This window comes from Mustela erminea, chromosome 5 (assembly GCF_009829155.1).
Source record: "Mustela erminea isolate mMusErm1 chromosome 5, mMusErm1.Pri, whole genome shotgun sequence".
Lineage (NCBI taxonomy): Eukaryota > Metazoa > Chordata > Mammalia > Carnivora > Mustelidae > Mustela > Mustela erminea.
In genome coordinates, this window is record NC_045618.1 from 77,037,158 (window position 1) to 77,057,796 (window position 20,639).

Sequence of the window (20,639 nt, forward strand, 5' to 3'; positions counted from 1 at the left end):
CCCCTCTGAGCTGACCACAACTTCCCTTTCCATCCTGCACTTAACCGACAAGGAAAATACATCACTTACTTCTCCTGTACATACTCCTCCTTTTCCTACTATAGTGGGGTCTTTCTTGCCATTCCTTCTGCCTGGAATATTTACTTTCTTCCAGACCCTTCACTAACTCTTTCAACATAAATAACACTGAAGTCTTATTATAAGCCTTCCCCTGTGGCTCCAACTAGGGATAAATACAGTTCACTTTACGCACACAAAATTTCTCTGTAGTCTCTTCCCAGGAACTTATGAAACAACACAGGTGTTATGGGCAGACAGGCAGATGGACCTGGGTTTAATCCTGACCCGGTCCAATTTGGGCAAATTATTTAATTTCGCAAAGCATCCATTTCCTTATCTGGAAAACCATTGCTTGTTTGTGTGTGTGTGTGTGTGTGTCTGTGTGTGTATGAATATTAGTGATTACCTATACAGATGCTTTGGGTCAATCCTCAGAATATAGTAAGAGTCAGTAAATGGCAACATTTATGTTTAGATTCAGTTTTGCATTATAGTTCTGTCTGTACATATTATGTAAATGCCCATATGTTGTCTACTTTCTGAGAAGACTGAGACTATAATTTTATTTTTGTTTTTTTTTTTCATCTTTATAAACACATAGGTCTTGATACACACACACAAATTTTCTTCATGGTGACATTATCACCACTGTGCACCTACTTAATCATGACAGAATTATGGACAACATCCACATTTGCCAATCATGTGTCCTGAGTAACCCTAGCAATGCCATGAATATACTGTTTTTTTCAGTTTCAGAATAAGAAAACAGTAGGCTCAGTTTATGAGTCTTCTAATTATAACTTCTTAGTTAAAATTTGGTCATGTAAGAAATTTAAGAGAGCTTAAATGTAATTAATATAGCCCAGGAAGTCAACCACTTAGTGTTGCAGCCTATAAAAAAAATGGATCAGGGTTAGAAAGTTATGTGCTATATTTCTTCAGGGTATCACTAGGTCGGTTTTTATGTCATCTAGGCTATGCCAACCACGGAGAGCATGAAGTGGTAAACCACAAAGGTTGTAAAGTTGACTGCACCCAAAGTAAATTGGAACAAGTTCCATCACAAATGTGCCCTTTGTTGGACTGGAAAGAAATGGAATGTCATGTAGACTTATGGAGGAGATTAGGTGATGTAATTGTAACCCTTTTTGTGAAAGAACTAAGAGAATACCAGTAATAATAATAATAATAATAATAGTAATAAATGGTGCCATTAAAAGAATATTGTTATTATTGCTTTCTTCTTAGCTTTAGAGTTGATATATCTAACAGAAAAAAAGTTAGTGGTCTATCAGAATAAAATGCTTAATAAATAATAGTGCAGTATATGGCACTATTTTTTAAGTGACAATAAGTGTTTTATAATGTGGTAAAGATAAAAAGTTCCAATATTTAGTGGGCACTCTGCCTTCAGAATTTTTTTTTTACAAGCACGTAAATAAGAAGTAACTAAACTTTCCTATCTGAGGATGAGATTTCACAGGTAAAAACTTCTTAAATATTTACAATCTCTCATTTCATGTTTTATTCTCAAATGAAACATTCTCAAAAATATTCTCATGTTTTTCATTTTCAAATACTTATGGATCAATCTACCTGCAGTGTGAGTAGAATGGAGGTATAAATCTAGAGGCAGAAATGCTCATTAGGAAGCTATTGTGGCAATTCAAATGAGAAGTATCGGTGGTCAAATTTGTGCAAGGGGCAGTGAATAGGATGTAAGTACAGAGTATCCTGGCCATTTGATTTTACCTCAAGCCTCAAGGAGTCTCAAATTTAGGCTGCTATTTTATGTTAGCCTTCCAAATTTGTGCAGAGAATCAGTGCCTCATGAAAAACTGTATAACTAAACTGGAATTATTTTAGTACTCTTGTTCTAATCCTAGAGAAATAGGTGAGTGATAGAATATATCAAAGAGTGAGGGGCCTCAAATTGTCTGCATTTCCTGGGACACTAACACTTACATATGCCTACAATTAAAGCTACAGAGACAAAGAGAGACTAAAGATTTATTCAAGTAGGAAAATCAAGGGGAGTTGATACCTCATGGACATGGGACAGAGAGGGAAAAAGCATAGTCTAAAAATTCACCAAGTTGCTGGCTTGGGCAACCAGGTGGATGATGGTACCATTTATTGAGATGAAGAACAGAGGAGGAAGCAATGATTTTGGAGTTAATAAAGATTCCTTTTTTTTAAGATTTTATTTTATTTTATTTGACAGAGAGAGATCACAGGTAGGTAGAGAGGCTGGCAGAGAGAGAGAGAGGGAAGCAGGCTCCCTGCTGAGCAGAGAGCCTGATGTGGGACTCGATCCCAGGACTCTGAGATCATGACCTGAGCCGAAGGCAGCGGCTTAACCCACTGAGCCACCCAGGCGCCCCGGAGTTGATAAAGATTTTAAATTAACTTTTGGACATGTTAAGTTTGAAGTAGAGCAGGAAAATGCACATGTCCTGAAAGCAGTTATGCTTTTTAGTCTGAAATTCAAGAAGGAGTTTTTACTGGATTAGGAGTCATCAGCATATAATGGTAAATGGGATTTCCCAGAGGGGTATTACATAACTCACCAAGAGGACAGAACCCTCAGTAAAATAAACATTTGATTTTCAGGTAGAAAAATGGATGTCTCTAAAAGGAACAACCAGGGATGTGGGGAATACCATGCCAGTAAAGTCAAAAAAAGTCTTTCAAAAAGGAGGCCAGCAACAGTGTTAAATGTTGAGATTTCAAGTAAATTAAGTTCTATGAAGTTTCCATTTGTTTTACTTAAAGAAAAAAAAAGTATGGATGGCTTTAGCTTAAAAAACTTTAGTGGTGTGATGGGTCTGCAGGCCAGCTTTCTGTATAATGCAAAGCATCTCATTAAATTTAATTTTCCATAATTAAGAAGTTTGACCTTACAGGGGAGGATAAAGGACCGAATGTTTTACAAGCTTTACAATTTCTTCTGTTTCCAGTATATTTTATGTTCTTTTATTTGTTGTTTTCACTGATATAGGAGTGGCTGGCTTGCACTGGCAAATAATGTTTCTTTTCTTTTTTTACACAAATGGCTGACACATTAACTTGGCATGGTTATGGTTCTGGGATTTTATACAAGGTGACCAGGAGAAAAAAAAGTTTTTACACTAACTCCTGTCTTTACCAATTAGGATTAAGAAAATCAAAACCCTTGTATTTCCCTTCTTTTTGCTATACTATACTCAGCAAATCTAGTCATTGGAATTAGCCTTCACACACCTATGGGCAATGAAGAGATTCTTTAAGAGATTTCGACATTAAGGGTCATAGATATTTTATTACCTTCAGAAAATAAACAAATAGAAAAAAATGTCAGCAATGAAAATTGTAATGGTTTTAATTAGAATTTTTCAGTTTTTCAAAATATGTTAGAAGAGATTTTGGAAAATACTAGTGTACCATCTTTCACCTTTATAGAAACTTTAATGAGTCTGGATATTGAATTATAAGCGATATGCTGTTTGAAGGGAAAAAATGTTTTCTTCTTCAGAGGATAAAGTGGGTTCTTTCTTATCAATATGAAACACTGTATAAAATTAAATTTTCAATTCTCAGGGTCTATAAGCGACAATTAGAATTACATGAAGTACTTTAGAAACTGCTTACTTTTTTACAACATGAATAAAATATTATTCTGGAGACCAAATGTTTGGCCACTGACCTCATTATAGTAATACCATATAAAGAAAAACTACTTTTGGATGTCAGCTATCACAATAAAAATATTTAGTTTCTGTATAGGACTTTAAAACTTAGGAAGAACTTAGAGACTTGATATCTTGTGTAAGCCTCAGGATGATCTTATGAATTAGTCAAGGCAAATAAAATTGCTGTCAACTAATAGAAAAGGAGGCTGAAGTTACATGTTATTGTGCAGCTTGTCCAATTGCACTGGTTTTAGTAAGCAATGAGGTTGGACTGGGATTCAGGTCTCCAAATTCCTAAACCAGTATTTTCCACTAGACATCAATAGTACACATTAAACACTCTGTTAGGACCAGTGAAAGAAAAACTTTCTTCTTGAGGTGTTTATGACTGGGTTGGAAAGATCAGACACTTAGACATGCCACATATGCTTCATTCTACAAACATCTGACTTAACTGGTGTCATGGTTTGTAATGCTTCTTCCCTCCCCCCCACCTTAGGTTTTATTTATTTGTTTATTTTTTTGAGAGAGAGAAAATAAGAGAGAGAGCATGAGAGGGGCAGAGGGGCAGAGGGGCAGAGGGAGAAGCAGACTCCCTGCAGAGCAGGGAGCCCGATACGGGGACTTGATCCGGGGACTCCAGGATCATGACCTAAGCTAAAGGCAGTCACTTAATCAACTGAACCACCCAAGGACCCCAGTAACATCTCTTCTTTAGATAAGCCATAAGTAATGGCTCCTATGATGGTTCATTTTATGTTTCAATTTAATTGAGTTGGGATACCCAGATAGCTGGTAAAACATGATTTTGGGATAAGTCTATGACAATATCTCTGGGGGAGATTAACATTTAGATTGGGTAGTGAAGACTAAGTAAAGCAGATGGCTTTCACCAGTGTGGGTAGGCACCACCGAATCCACTAAGGGCTTGAATAGAACAAAAATGTGGAGAAGGGTGAATGTGCTCTTTCTGCTTGAGTTGAGAAACCCATCTCCCCCTCCACACACACCTTAGACATCAATTTCTCTGGTTCTCAGTCCTTCAGACTGAGGGTGAATTCTACTGACAATTTTCCTGGGTCTCCAGCTTGCAGACAGCAGATCGTGGGCTATCTCAGCATCCATGATCACGTGAGCCAATTCCTATAATAAATCTCCTCTTGCAGCTATCTATCTGTCTACCTATCATCATAATCTATCCATTTTATTGGTTCTGTTTCTCTAGAGAACTCTAATATAGTTCCCACTTCTAAATACTTCTTGTCTTTCACTTCCAAACATTTCTTCAAAACAAAACAAAACAAAAGGAAGGATTCAGGCATCATGAATCAGATTATCTGAATCTCACTGTATCTGAAAACATATATCCTCTGCAAGAAGAAATCAAAATATGGATTTATGATATCAAATGGGGAACTGAATCAGGGTGAGTGTGTGTGCGTGCACGTGTGTGTGTTCCCAAAACCAGAATATTTGAAAATGTGAAAATGTGATTTTTCAATGTATTTGAAAATGTGAAAAATAAACCTCATTCAATTGACTGTTATTGTTGTTGTTTATCTACTAATCTATGATGAGCATGGTGCTTCTTTATCCAATCTAGAAACATCTTGTCATATTATAAAATTTGTATTTATTGACAGCTTAATCCAAATAGTATTCAGAATGACGTGACCATAGGATCATGTCTTAAGCTTATTCATGCTAACCATGTTTTAATAAGGCTTATCTCTTAATTAAATAGTAGATTATTGACTTGTGAGGAAGGTGAGATATGAGAAAAGTACAAGGGGGAAATAAAACATGACTCAGCTAGAGATGCAGAGAAGGTAACTGTAACAGAGTGCAGAGAACAAACAAAGTACAGAGACTGGTCACTAAGTGAGAGAATGCCTCATGGAGAAAGTAGGATAAAATTTGTATCAACACATGAATAGGGTTTACTTAAACAAAGGTGAAGAGGGAAAGCATTCCAGTTATACAGAAGTGGATGAATAAATCTTGACACAATGGAATACATATCCTATGTGGGAGGTCAGCTGTAGAACCCTGTGTAGAGGAAAACCCAACAATAATAAACATTTTGAGGGGCGCCTGGGTGGCTCAGTGGGTTAAGCCGCTGCCTTCGGCTCAGGTCATGATCTCAGGGTCCTGGGATCGAGCTCCGCATCGGGCTCTCTGCTCAGCGGGGAGCCTGCTTCCTCCTCTCTCTCTCTGCCTGCCTCTCTGCCTACTTGTAATCTCTCTCTGTCAAATAAATAAATAAAATCTTAAAAAAAAATGTATAAAATAAAAAAAAATAAAAAAATAAACATTTTGATAAAAATTATTTGAGCATTTGTAATTATTTGTAGCATGACAGAGCTTTAGAAACATCTTTATAGACCCTCACAAAACCATGTGAATAGGGATTACTATCCCTTTTTTTTATAGGTATGTGTTTTTCCTAGGAAGTAAGCAAGAACCTGAGAGGTTCAATAAACTAATCAGTACCCTGTTCTAAGTGGGATGAGGATTTGCATACAAGTCCAGGTGAACTCATAGTCTAGTTCAGGTCTTCCTGCTCTATAATGTTGCCTCCCCCATGACACAAAAAGAGTGCCCTGAGCTACCCCAGAATTTCAGCAACTCTAGCCCCACAATTCAGAACCAGTAATATATTAACACAAAAGCAGAATATAGCTCAGGATTAATTCCCTTTTTCTTTTGCTAAATGGGGCTTCAGTGTAAAGAGAAAGACTAGGAATGTAGATTACTTACACATTGGACCAATGTAAGTGTAATTCCAAGTGTACTTGGGCCATCAGAAAACAAATTAGGATCAGAGTTAATAATACCACAATTCTATCAAGGTATAAACCCTTTTGGTTTACCCGGAATTACCTCACTCCCACACTGCAGAGGGCCCTTGATATGGTCGCCCAGTGAAATGCCAAGAGACCAGTCACCCTGAACCTCATCAACCTTCAGCATTCCCAATCTGCTACACACACTAGATGTCTACATTAGTCGTTTTTCAGGTTTTTCTGTTTCCAGACTTCATAAAAGAAGAATTTGCAAATAAGTTTTTATCATCATTAACAATACTATCGCTAAAGGGCATATGTGAAGTTTTATGATGGTTTAGCACATTAATATTTTACAATCAGGCTTTAACATGCTTTTATCTTTTTTACACAAGATTAATATCCTGCCTGAATTAGTTTTATTACATGCATTTTCAATTTTCACTAAGCTGATTTTCCTGCACTAGAATTTAAGATTTTTTTTCTTACAACTTTTTTCTTTCTCATTTGTAGGATTTAATATGTTTTATCCATCTTAATTTTTTTTTCCCACAGTATTGCAAGGATTTTCCTGTTGTCCTGCCATTTGCAATGTGGTTCTACTAGCTAATCACACCATTTGGTGTTAAATCTTTCATTCTATACAACATTTATGGTTTTGTTCTCTCTGAAGCCTGTACAATTACTGTCATGTCTGCAAGTATAGGCAAGAATATGGATTTAGTAAATAACTGACTAATTTGACTTTCAAACAGGTTAATTCAGTATCCCATTTTTACTTTAGGGCAGATCAGACCTTTTGGTGGAAGAGTACCAAAATTGATACACTGCATCATAGTTGGAACTATCTTAAAATACTAAAAAATATTTTTTAAAGATTTGTTTTATTTTATTTGTTTATTTGATACAGAGAGGGGGGAAGAGAAAGAGAGAGCAAGCACACAAGCAACGGGAGGAGCAGAGGGAGAAGGAAAAGCAGGCTCCAGGGAGCCTAATGTTCGGCTTGATCCCAGTATGCTGGGATCATGACCTGAGCTGAAGGCAGATGCTTAACAGACAGGCCACCCAAGTACGCCACTAAGCAACAATTTTAGAATTTAAAAAATCATTAAAATTTGAAATTAGTGCTTCTCATTCTTTTTTTTTTTTTTTTTTTTTTAAAGATTTTATTTATTTATTTGACAGAAATCACAAGTAGATGGAGAGGCAGGCAGAGAGAGAGAGAGGGAAGCAGGCTCCCTGCTGAGCAGAGAGCCCGATGCGGGCCTCGATCCCAGGACCCTGAGATCATGACCTGAGCCGAAGGCAGCGGCTTAACCCACTGAGCCACCCAGGCACCCCAGTGCTTCTCATTCTAAAGTCCTATTTGGGCGATCTGACATCTCCCTCTTATCCATTTCAGTGAATAAGAGTGTAGACATAGCTTCTCAGTCTGTTCTACACTCTGCACATCAGAATGTGGAAATCATGTCTAGGGGTCCCAAATGGGACCAAAAATCTACTCTTGGTTGAATCCTCACTTAGTCTGGACAGAAACTAAGGATAATAGACAAGATAAGAAGATTCAGCAAGAGTCAAATAACAGTGGCAGAAAAAGACACCTATAATAACATGATTATAGCAATATGGATACAAAGTTGATCTTGAAAAAAATCAACCAGTACGTTCATGCCTATCTTGTTTTCAGTAGTTGCTATGCTCTTCCCTTAAACCGACCTCTGAAGCAATGCATCACAAAATATACCCTTCCCCTAAAACCTTCCGACTCCTCTCCTAGTATTACTGGGTCACCTGCTCTGTGGCTGGAGAGACAATATAATTAATATTCATGGTTAAAGTTTAATGCTTGATTATCACATCACACCCCCCAAAGGGAAATTACTGCATAAAGAGAATTCTCAATATCTTGATTCAAAGAATTAAGTCTTCATCATTTTTTGTTGTCCAGTAAAGTAACTTTGACAAAGAATAAGAGTCATTTCAGATGACAAATTATGCACATGTAGACAAAGGGGTGAGTGAGGGTATAGGTCAGTTCCATACACAGTGTTTCCTATCATCATCTCTGTTTGTTCTTTTTTTTCCCCCTAGCAATTAATTTACTAATTGGCCTTAGGTTAAACTTAGTTAATCCCCCCCCCCACCTTTTTTTTCTGGAGCTGTTCAAGCAGAACAGCAAGAGAACTAGGATTCCAGCCAGCAAAATCCTCACTCCTCAAATCCACTCTTCCCACTGGCTAATCCTAAAGCAAAACAGGAAACTGGTCCATACAGTCTAGGTTGAGAAGAATCTGTATACTATAGGAATCACTTTCATTATACTCCCCCCATCCAAGGAGAAAGGATGACAACCAGAAGCAGAATAATTTAATTGGCTGGAAAATCTGGGCTAACAATGTTCTCCATGAAATGAAGCAAAAAATTATACTAAAACAATATCATAGAATAATTGTAGTTTAAAAATCTACTTTCAGATAAGATATCAGTATTTTGCATGAACAACATGCCATAGGTTGGATTTGTGAAGACACACTTAAAAGAGAAAATTTACTTGTGGAAAGCCAAATACTTCTGGAGATGGAGTTGATAAGAATCAAGCCCTAAGATTTTCTCTCAGATAGAGGAAGCAGGATCATCTATCTGAGTTATACAAAACAGAAACCTTTGTTCTTTTCATGAAGCAGGAAAGGGAAGTCCCCTATGGCAGTGGGTGTGTGTGTTAGCGGTTTCTTGCACGCTAGAGAAATGAATGCCATTTTCATGAGGGATAGAATAACTGCTTTCTGAACCCCATTAGGATAGCTGGATGTTTCTTGATGCATACTAACTACTTTGCTCACAAACAAGATGGTGGATGAGAGGCATAATTAATATGATGTGGATGGAGTGGAAACACTGTGGGGAGTTTTGAATTGTGGCAATGCAGATAAGGTAACTCCTAAGTGCCAATTCAATTACTATTAGAATTCATCTGCCACTCTCCACTCCACTTCATATTTAATTATTTCAATAAAGAAGTGTGAGTGATTTTTATCATTTCCATCCAATTCCCCAATGCACTTATTTCTTCCCTGGACACATTCATTCTACCGTATTCTTGGCTGCCTTAGTGTATAGATTTGGAAAACAAACTCAAAAGACCAGAAAGCTGAGGATAGGTGGTATCAGATGTCTTTTCCCTATAGATTTAAAAAAAAAAATGTTTTACCAATTGTGGTTACTTCTTTCAAAATGTAACTTTAACTGGGTAAAGCAGTCTGGGTTTTTATTTCCCAGCTTTGTCTAGAGTTCTGTGCATTTGCATTTTAGAAAGCCAGCCTTTGCTTAGCAAAGGTTTCTCCAAGCTTCTGTTTTGAACATGGTGTATTAATTTTAGGCACCTCCATTTTATATTTTGCGTGAAAAAGAAAAAATAAGAAATCAAACATTCAAAGGCATCTTACCTCTTAAAGTCTACCCAGATGACCTGCTTATTCTCAGATTCCCCATGATATGAGCAGGTGCAGAAATGCTCAATCTCATGTTCACAAACCCATCCATGACAAACAAGGAGTTAGTCCCTGTCGCTAAAGAGCTCCCCATCTGAGGGCATTGGGACCTGGAGGTCAAGGTGAAGGTATGTATGGTCCTATTCCATATTTTTTAACTACCTGTAATCCTCATGGAGTTTTTAGTTTTCAAAATGGCCTCCTCTCTGAATTCTTGGTCTATGAAATCAGCAACTAAACTGTTTTAACTTTGCAACCTGTTCCACAGAACATTAGGAAAATAGAGCCTCTTCTAACTCCTAGACTCGAAAGCCAGCAATAACACGACCAGTTTTCATGAGCACTGACCCCCTGTTAAACGTCAAATGAGGAATCAGGTTCAAAGTCTTGAGAGAAAGGATCCAAAAGTGCCTCATCACCTAAAGCTGAAACTGCCACTGACATTGTACAAATCAGGGTGATTATTCTGGATACCCTTTGAGTTGCTAGAGTAGTTGGTGGGAGGAAAATGAATTTGCTTTCCAGGGTCCAGGGTCAGACTACCTAGGCCCAAATCTTGGCTCCTCCACTTACTGAGGGTGTAAATGTGCATTAAATGAGCTAAGGGTTAAGACTCTAAAATACACCAAAGCAAACAGAACAGTAACTGCATTAAGTAAGTGCTAACTAAGCATTGACTACCATTATTGCTTACAAGATTTGCCTTTTGGTGACTTGTTTTTCCTTCCTGAGCAGCTCTCTGTGCTCAATTAATTCTATGAAATCCACTGAAGGTAGGGTAGGTGAGCACAGAATGGATATATCTTGCATGTAACTTTCTACCTGCTGTAGTTTATCCTGCCTAGTCTTCATTCATTGCTCTGATTAGAAACAAAAACATGAAAGAAACAGGAATGTCTTCAAGATTTCTATATAAGAGGTGCTTCGGAACCAAATCCAGTTGGAGGAGAGGAGGTAGAGGAATCATATTGACACTTTATATACAAATATGTTTTTACTTGGTATGTTAATTTGGGGTCACTGAGGGGACACAGATGGAAACTACAGGGAGCTAAAATTCTTCCAGTTCAATCAGCCTCTGGTGTTGCCAAGAGTAGGAATGAAGATGAATACAAAGAGATGTGGAAAGAGACATACAACAGCGCTTCAGTATTGCTATTTCTTCTGAGAAATAATGAAATATGACAAACTGTCCTAAAATCTCAGAAATGTTTGAGTCCTCTTCTATTTTTTTCCTGGACTCCTACAAACCCTCTTTTGCCTCTCCTCTCCCTAAAGAGGCCTTGTAAGGAATGAAAACCCACAGTGGATCTAGCCCTGTCTTGGTCATACTTAACTTTCCCAGGTGAGATGGGATTCCACAAAAAGTCCTGCTGGCAACCAGAATTTCTGTCTTACTGGTTAGGGCTGTTTACCCAGTCCTGGTATGAACATGCAACAGTTAAAACGAGTCTTTGACTTAGCACCTTTTAAGATGACAAAAAGAGGGTTGTTTGAGTGGCTTCGTTGGTTACACCTCTGACTCTTGATCTCAACTCAGGTCTTAATCTCGGGGTCATGAGTTCAAGCTCTGCATGGGGCTCCACAAAAAAAGATGACAAAAAGAATCTCCCCAAAATCACTTAATTATTAATCTTAAAAAAAAAAAGTGTGGAGACTCCAACAGACATACCTAAAGAAAACCAAATCTGAAAGATACATCGTGTATTCTTAACTGAAAGTCCAAATTCTTCAGAGGAAGGAAATGATAACTTTTAAATGATATGACTAAGAAAATAATGGTCCAAACCAAGTCATCTTTTCTATAACATACACACTTTTGTCTTCCTACATGATGAGCTGGCCTGATCTACATTTGTTTCTTTGTGGCTAAGGTCATCAATGCAAGGTCTGAATCTTTGCTAAGGCATTTATGAAAGTAAATTACGTTTAAAAGTTATCATTTCTTTCCTCTGAAGAATTTAGAATTTCAGTTAAGAATACACTATGTATCTTTCAGATTTGGTTTTCTTTAGGTATGCCTGTTGGAGTCTCCACACTTTTTTTTTTTTTTTAAGATTAATAATTAAGTGATTTCGGGGAGATTCTTTTTGTCATCTTTTTTTGTGGAGCCCCATGCAGAGCTTGAACTCATGACCCCGAGATTAAGACCTGAGTTGAGATCAAGAGTCAGAGGTGTAACCAACGAAGCCACTCAAACAACAACCCTCTTTTTGTCATCTTAAAATGTGCTAAGTCGAAGACTCTTTTGACTGTTGCTTGTTCATACCAGGATTGGGTAAACAGCCCTAACCAGTAAAATAGTTTTAAGACCTGAATAATTAACAGTTGATTTCTATGAACACTTTTCTTCCATTCCTTAAACTCAGAAAGACTGTGTTTCATGTGATGCTCTAAGACTGAATGCACATTTTCCATATATTCATCCTATCTTTCTTCACAACAAAACTATGTATGTCTTAAGGACAGGGACTCTATTGACTTTTTACCATCATTTCTTTCATAGTCTCTGACATATAGGGCTTACTAAGAATGTGGTCAATGAATGAATGAATAAAAACAATTGCAGATTTCCAATTTTCAATATGCTTTTCCTCATAGCCTGCTGCAGATGAATCAGAAGAGCCTTCTCCAGTTTGTATCCCAGACTTCTTTCTCAAGATGCCTTTTGAACTAATTTGGCCTAAGATTCCCCAGCTACTATTGGTTTCTCTCTATTAAAAGGCACCTGACAATATTCCAAAGAAGAAAACACTACATCCTCATTCTGGAAGGAAGAAACTTGATCAAAATCAGAAGATCTGCTTCTTCCCAGAGAGGCTATACAATGCTGGCACAGTGATCAAACAGGGAAAATTTCCTAAAATACTTTCCGGTAACGAGCCACTAAAACTGTCTCAAATGACTGATAAAGGAATGAAAGTTTTAAAATCCTCACCCATGCATCAATCCTGCATTTTAGAGTGTCCCATTTTATTGTACTGATTAATCATATGCTCAGAGGAAGTTGGCAAAAGCTATCAAAAGCCAACCAGTATAACTGGAATGCCAACTTCACAAAATAATCAGGGTCTGGTGGGATGTGTCATAAAATATGCCAAGATGGGTCATTCTAATGCACTCTTGAAAGAATTATACATATTCATCCTCCTCGTTTAGCACCTGAATGACAACAAGCAGGTGAAAGCATCAGAACCAATGTATCAAGCCAGACAGTTGCCATTATGAACAAAACATAAAGAGAGAGTGACGGTGCTGAAAAATGGTAAGAGTCTTCTACTCAGACCTTGCAGCACTGCTCTCTTTTGATAGGGAAATGAAGCTTGCTGGGAGAGAGAGAGAGCTATCTCTTATTGTCATTGCGGCTTACAGTTTATGGGAAATTTACATGAAATATACATTTCTTAATAGAATTCACCATAACTTTTTAGTTTGTTTGTTTTACTGACATTGTGAGGGTAGAAAAACTGCCAGTAAGAACTAAATGCTTTCCTTAAATATCTAAGATCATCTCTGGGCAATGGAGGGCTCTATTAATCACTAATGAACTCCTAAATGCCACCTTCAGCTGAAATAATGATAGGTAAAATTATACCATGACACACTGACTGATGAAAAACAGCCCCCTTACCAAGTTTCCTAGTGTGTTATTGGATTGCAAGGCACTGTTTTAAAGGAATAAAATAAATAGCTTACAGGCCCTAGTGAAATCACTTGTATTTCACTGTGTATGTACTTATACATACAGGTTGTGTTGTATGTGTGTGTTTTAGCACAATTTTACAAAGACTTATCTATAATCCTTCAAGCCACTGTCACTAACGTCTACCTCCGCTCTCGCCATGTCTCAATGAAGAGAGCCCTCTTTTCTGTAATTAAAGCAACACCACATATAACTATAACTATGTAAAATCACAGATAAGCTAAGCAAAAAATAATTACTCAAACTCTGGAAAGCATAATATTTTCACAGGCCTCCAAGTGTTCTTTTAATTGCTCTACATAGCTTTTGGGATTGGACTGATTGAGAGAGATTCCAGCTCACCATTATGACTTCTGTACTACAAAATGTACAGTGAAAGAGTGGGGGTTGCCCCTTTGAGCTGAGTTTGAAAATGTTGCTCCCACACCTTAACAGAGTTCTAGTGTCTAAACGTTAGGGAGAATGCTCTAGACTAGCTGTGCATGACCAGACCTCCTGCCCCTGGCCAGTTTTGATTTAAGAAGACTTCACTCAGACTGCTGAAGGTACTGCACCTCATGTATTTGACTTCTAGGATTCTGGTATCTCTTCTTGGCTCTTTTAGGAATGCTACTTGGCCATGGACCCCCAACATCTCTCTACCTAAGACCTGGACTTGGAATTCAACTATGTCCCTTCAGACTCTTCTGTTTTGACCTAGCTAAGGTCCAGCATGGATGTCAGACACCAGACTTAAGGAGAAAACACTAACACTACACTGATAATCAAAGCAAAGAAACAAACAGCAGGCTCATTTGGAAAGCCTGTCTGACATGATCACTGCACTACAATGGAGAAAGTTCTCAAAGGAAGAAATCTGTGTGCTACAGAGACTAGAAAAAGCTCTTTGGATATATTTAACTTCAGTCATTTATCTATTAATTAATTATCTATGTGTTTATTTATTTATCTTTTGCTTTCAGGATTTATTGTCTAACTACTTTGTACCTAAAGCTAATCATTTTCTTCCCCTCTTACTATTAATTTGAAGGTATTTAGAGAAGCTGCAGTACAAGACTCTGAAGTTAGAACCATTGCCTATAAACCATCTGGGCTACTTGGTTACTCCCTGCATTTCTCAGTAGCACCCCCCTCTTTTTTCTGCCTGCTTTTCTAGTTATTATGGCTCCTTTGAAATAACATCTAATTTTGAAAATACAGGTATCATAAAACTACATTGCCAGCTGTCTAAGTTGAGACATCTTACCTCCTTGGAAAGGAAAATAACTCATGCAAAACTCCCTTCCTTGGTCCACTGCAAAGCTGTAGAGGATTATAAGACAGGATTTTCCTCTAAACCCTTCACAAGAGGTATAGGGACAAGCACTACATGAATGAGGAAAGCTTTATCATGGCACTTACTAACTCTATCAGTCTCCTATTGAGGTTCAAACCAACTTAGTAACTCATTCTTTCTTCTGGGCAGTCCATAATTGTGTAGCAGGTGCATAACCACAGGTGGCCTTCAACCATTTCTTCCTGTATTCAACTAGAAGTCTCATTATTGTGGGGGCAGCTGAGAGCAGTAGAGGGCAGCAGATAAGAGAACAAGTCAAGTGAAGGCTTGGTTTGTGGATCTGCAGCTCGTTCCTATCTTCATCTTTTGCTGCCCTACTGCCAACAAATATCCCCCCCCCCCCATGTCTTTCCTTTTTCATCTTCTTGCTTACAACTCTGGCCTTAAAGGCTATTCCACAGTACTTGCCTATTGACAAGCTATCATTCATTCGTTCATTTCATACATATCTGTTGAGTATCTGCTATTTATCAGGTATTATTTTAGATATTTCAGAGGAACAATAAACAAAGTCCTAGTTCTTACAAAACATATGCTAGCGGTGGAAGATAGAAAAATAAACAAAGATTTACTGTCTCTTCTATTACATTATATCCATATATTGCATTCTTAATTATTGTTATTGCAATTTTCAATTCTGTAACTTTTATTTGATGCCTTTTCATAGATTTCCCATCTTGTTATCCATATTCTTGTACATACTTGTCATGGTTATTTAAAAGTCTGTGCTTAGTAACTGCAAAATCCGTATCTCCTGTGGGTCTCTTCCTAATGCCACTTATATTCTTACAATTTTGTCATTTGGCAATGTCTCTTGGTATGTATGGTAACTTTTCACCAAATGATAATAAGTGTGTGAGAAAAACTGTAGAAGTATTTTGAGAACCTAAAGGATTTTGTTCCCTTCTATCAAGGATTTTTTTTTGTTGTCCCTTTATTTTTATTTTCCACATGATTTTAGGCTAGGAATAAAATAGATTAACCCAATCTGTGACTGAGCTGATTCAAGCTAGGTTTCAGTTTTATGAAGACTGATACATTTTCTGATTTGCCCTTTTGTCATGAGATGTTCTGTGGCTCCCTCACTCTTGTTCTCAGAAGAGGTACCTTTAGGAATCCCTATGACAGGCTCAGGGCATCCCCCCCCCCCTTTTTTTTTTAAGATATTATTTATTTATTTGACAGACAGAGATCACAAGCAGGCAGAGAGAGAGGAGGAGGAAGCAGACTCCCCACCAAGCAGAGAGCCCGATGTGGGGCTCGATCCCAGAACCCTCCGATCATGACCCAAGCTGAAGGTGGAGGCTTTAACCCACTGAGCCACCCAGGCACCCCTCAGGGCATCCCATTTTGACAGCCCCTAACTCCAGTTTTTGTTTCCCACTCTTCAGGAGACTGAATAAAGGTCTGCTTAGCTTTTCATGACTCAGCCACCACTTACGAATAAGTAAATGCTCGGAAGGGAAAAGCAGAACTGAGTATTAGGCTCACTTCTCTGTTAGTCCCTTCTTTCCAGTATTTCTCCAAAATCTTGGCTTCCCTAGTCCTTGCTGACTCTGTATTTTTTCCAGTGCATTCAAATGGATTTTCATTTTTCACTTTGTTTTATGTAGGCTTTCTAATTCTTATAGGAGGAAAAGCTAATCTTTACAAATTAATCCACCAGACCTAGAAATATGTCTCCTATAATAAGAAGTTTTAATACAGCCAATGTTCATTTTATCATCGGAAGAGACTGGTAATTTTACCCTAACTCTGGCCAAAGACTATAACTCTTTCCACAATCACTCATCTTGCAAATAAAGGCCATTATACTAAGGAACAACTAGTGAGATGATGTGCATGGATCATCTGTCTTCACCACTGAAATAAAAAGCAGAATACCTGCATTAGTGAACAGGCATTGGTAATAACTTTATATAAAGACAACAGTTCATTTTAGCTTTTGGGTCCCTACAAGTATTTCCAGGCTACCAAAATGTAACATTTTGTTTTTAATACATCGAGTGATTTTATGGTTTTTGAAAAATGACTACAGATAAGCAATTTAGTCACTAGAGGGATTTCAAATACTGAAATATGCTTTGCTTTGCTTTACGTGACAGTAATGTACAAAAAAGACTCGGGATAGGTTAGTTAGTAGACCTTCTGTAGTGTTCTAGTATCTATGTAACTTAGCTGGGTTCATCTTGAGATTGAAGTTCACTTATCATCTCTGGCATAAATGTGAATTTTCATTTTAAATCATGCACACACATTCTTTTTTCTGTTTCTGTTTCTAAATTTCAAATAACCATTATATTTAGTGATCTTTTTTAATTTGTTTAAGCTGCAGGGGATCCTGGTTGAACTATCAGCTAGGACTTTATTTCCAGCACAATCCATTAAAGTACAAAATTACTATTTCAATATTTAGATACTCTCTTTTGGGTCATTCACTTTTCAGGGATTAGTAATAATGATCAGAACTCTTTTCAGTAGCAGGACCCAGGAATTTCATTTGCCTGACTGCAATAGATATTGTTGAGAGTTCTCATAGGCCTGACAACTAACTCCCAAACCACTCTCCCCAACAAAAGAACTAGGTAAGAGGCAAGTGATACAGGGTACCACGACATTAAATAATTTGATTAGCTGACTAATTTTTCTGGCTAAAATAAAGTGTAATCTGGAGGGGAAAACTTACAGGATTACTATGTGTTTATTTTTCACAACACTTAGAATATGGAATTAAACTACTTCCTATATTCAAGATCAGGTCCAACAGAAGTATGGATATAGTACAGAGTGATGGATCAAGCCATACTTCCTTCCAGTCTCTGTAAGTATTAACATACTACAGTGGTCAGTAAGGCACCGTGCTAAGTCTGGGGTCACAGCAGGGGGGAAATGAGAACCTCACCGTCTACTGGTAAGACGAGACCAAATGAATTGAAAAGTAATTAAAAATTCAAGAAGTCAGTATAATCACAGACAATCTTTCAAAATGCAGGGCATGGAAGAGTTCCAGGGGAAAAAAAACAAAAAAAAACAAAAAAAAAAACTTCAGAAACTAGGAGAGGTGGTTAGAAGAAATAGAATGGAAAAGGTCAGGAAATGCTTCACTAACAAAAGGGAGACTTGAAACAATGCAAAAGGCAGAGGGCCTGATGGTATTTTTTAAAAGTAGTTTTCAAATACTGCTTTCCATCATTGATTTAAAAAAAAAAAAAAAGGAGGCTTAGTAGGCATAGAAAAGTTGGATGAGTAGAGGATGGGCACCTAGACTTTTCATCCTCCACTTCAATCATTGGATTTTTCTGTTTGTATTGTCTTTTAAATTTTATAAGATTGTGAGGGGATGGGGAAAGGGATTTCAATGTTTTTATGCTCTTCCTCTCACTGTCTCACATTTACTCTCTATACATATACTTACACGTAAAATCAGCATCTGAACTTTAGAACCCTAAAGCTCTGCCTTTCATGCCACTTCTCCTTCCACCTCTTCCTTGAGTCCCTTTGAGTAACACTCACTGCTCTTTCTCCGAACCACCATCTGTCATCTGCCTACCCATCTATCATCTGTCTAGAAGAGTGAGCATGCCTTGAAATACACATATCTGTAATTTATATTAGATTTACTATATATGAGAAACCACTAGCCTGTTCTTTCTTCTCCATGGATGAAGAAACCAAAGCTCACAGAGAGGAGTCAAAACACCTTTCCAAGGTTAGTTAGTTAACTAAAAGCCGAATCTGAACTTCCATTTTCTCCCTGTGGTTGCTATGAGTAACATCCACTATGATGAGCCACGCTCATATCCTACTCTTACAAGAGAAGACAGTGACAACTCTACTCTGGTTTCAGGCCCCAGATTTCAGGAGCTCTTCATTCATTCAGTGCCCACTGAATTATGATTTACTAATCTTTTCTAGAAGCTTCCTGAAGGAAGTATGGATGTTCATCAGAGACTCATTGTATGAATAGATAGGCGATAAATAGATAGGTGATTTCAAAGTAACTGGATTAATACCTCTTTTAATTTTAATTCAAACATCCATCTCAGTGGAATAGTGGGTTTTCTAGTGCTTAAAATATTGAAGCTTAATGAGAATAATAGATATTCTGACTAGGATTTATAAATATTTTACTGAACCAAATATCCAATACAATTTACATACAAAATAAATAAATCTACTGCAAATTTTAAAATGAAAACATAAATGTATAATATATGTTAAAGTATGTTATCTTTCTGATATAATTTTTTAGCAGATAAAATAATTAACATATTCCCAAAATAACAAGATAAGTGCTATCTAAAATGAAGGGAATTTAGTCATTAGAATGAAAAATAAAATAATATTCTCTGATCTTTTTCTAAAGTGTGATATTAAAAATGAAGTGAGTCAAATGTCATCATTCCATTAAAAGTATTTTTGTGCAGATTTTTCTAGATGCTGATAAACCTCTTTCTTTATACTAGTTAGGTGGAATAGTGAGGTGAGTTATCCCTGTGGTACAGAGGTAAGCACAGCTTTTCTGTTAAGGGCCAGATAGTACATATTTTTGGCTTTGCAGGCTTTACTTAATTCTGCTATTATTATGTTTAAAAGGCAATATGTAATGAATACATACATAAGCAGTATGTAAGTGGATAGGTGTGGCTATGTTCCAATAGAACTTTATTTACAATATAGCCTATTGGCAAGATTTGTTGTATTGACCATATTTTCCCAACCAGTGCTCTAGTTCCAAATATTTTCTTTCAACTCCATCTTCAAATAATCCCCTCTCTTGCTTTATTATTTGAATGATATATTTATTGAAAAGAAACATTTTAAAGCTCACAATGGACTATACATTTTATTTTAAAAATCCAAATTTCTTCATTTTCTTTAGTTTTCTCTTAGTGGATGGAATTTCTATTGCAGAATTACCTGTATCAATTTGAATACCAGTTTTGGAAGCCTTCACATTCAAGAAAGAATTATTCTTCCAACATAAGCTTTTAGTAATGAAACTATACAGTGATGGGTCTATCTAAACTTGTAATCTGTGCAAATATGTGTTCTTTTGCATAATTTGAATGAGTCATGGATCTCTATTTTAAGATGTAAATAACTAAGTTGTCAGATTTTTGTTTAAATACCCAAATACGGGAATATGTGGTAGGACTAGCTAGCTGGATACAGAACACCTATGATCCTGTTTCAAGCTGTGGAATTGCTGGGAAGCAGATGCCTGGACAGGGAGCACATTTCCTAGGTCCCTGAAGCCTACTGGGGCTGTGTAACGAGTTCTCACTGCTTGAATCTGTTCCAGGTAAAAACATTTATGAAGTAGGTATGCTTTCTCCACAATCTTTCTTTAACCAGCAGGCTTGATATCAAAGCCTGGATTGACCTTAGGAGGCAGTTTTACTGTCAAATGGGTTTTCTCTGAGTAAGAAATAAACTTTTATTGGATTCTGTCACCAAGACTCAGTCTCTATTTGTTAGTATTACCTAAACTAATAAAACACCAAACAACTACTAAAAGAGGGTGACATATATGGGATATATTCCTAGTATATTATAATTGAAAAAAACATTATATTTGAAATATGAAAA

At 37.0% G+C, this 20,639-nt stretch overlaps 1 long non-coding RNA gene across 1 annotated transcript in view; it reads right to left on the reverse strand.

Annotated features, from left to right (window-relative positions):
* Positions 1-20,639, reverse strand: part of LOC116591219 — a 43,543-nt gene that overhangs the window by 493 nt on the left and 22,411 nt on the right. The window lies entirely within an intron of this gene.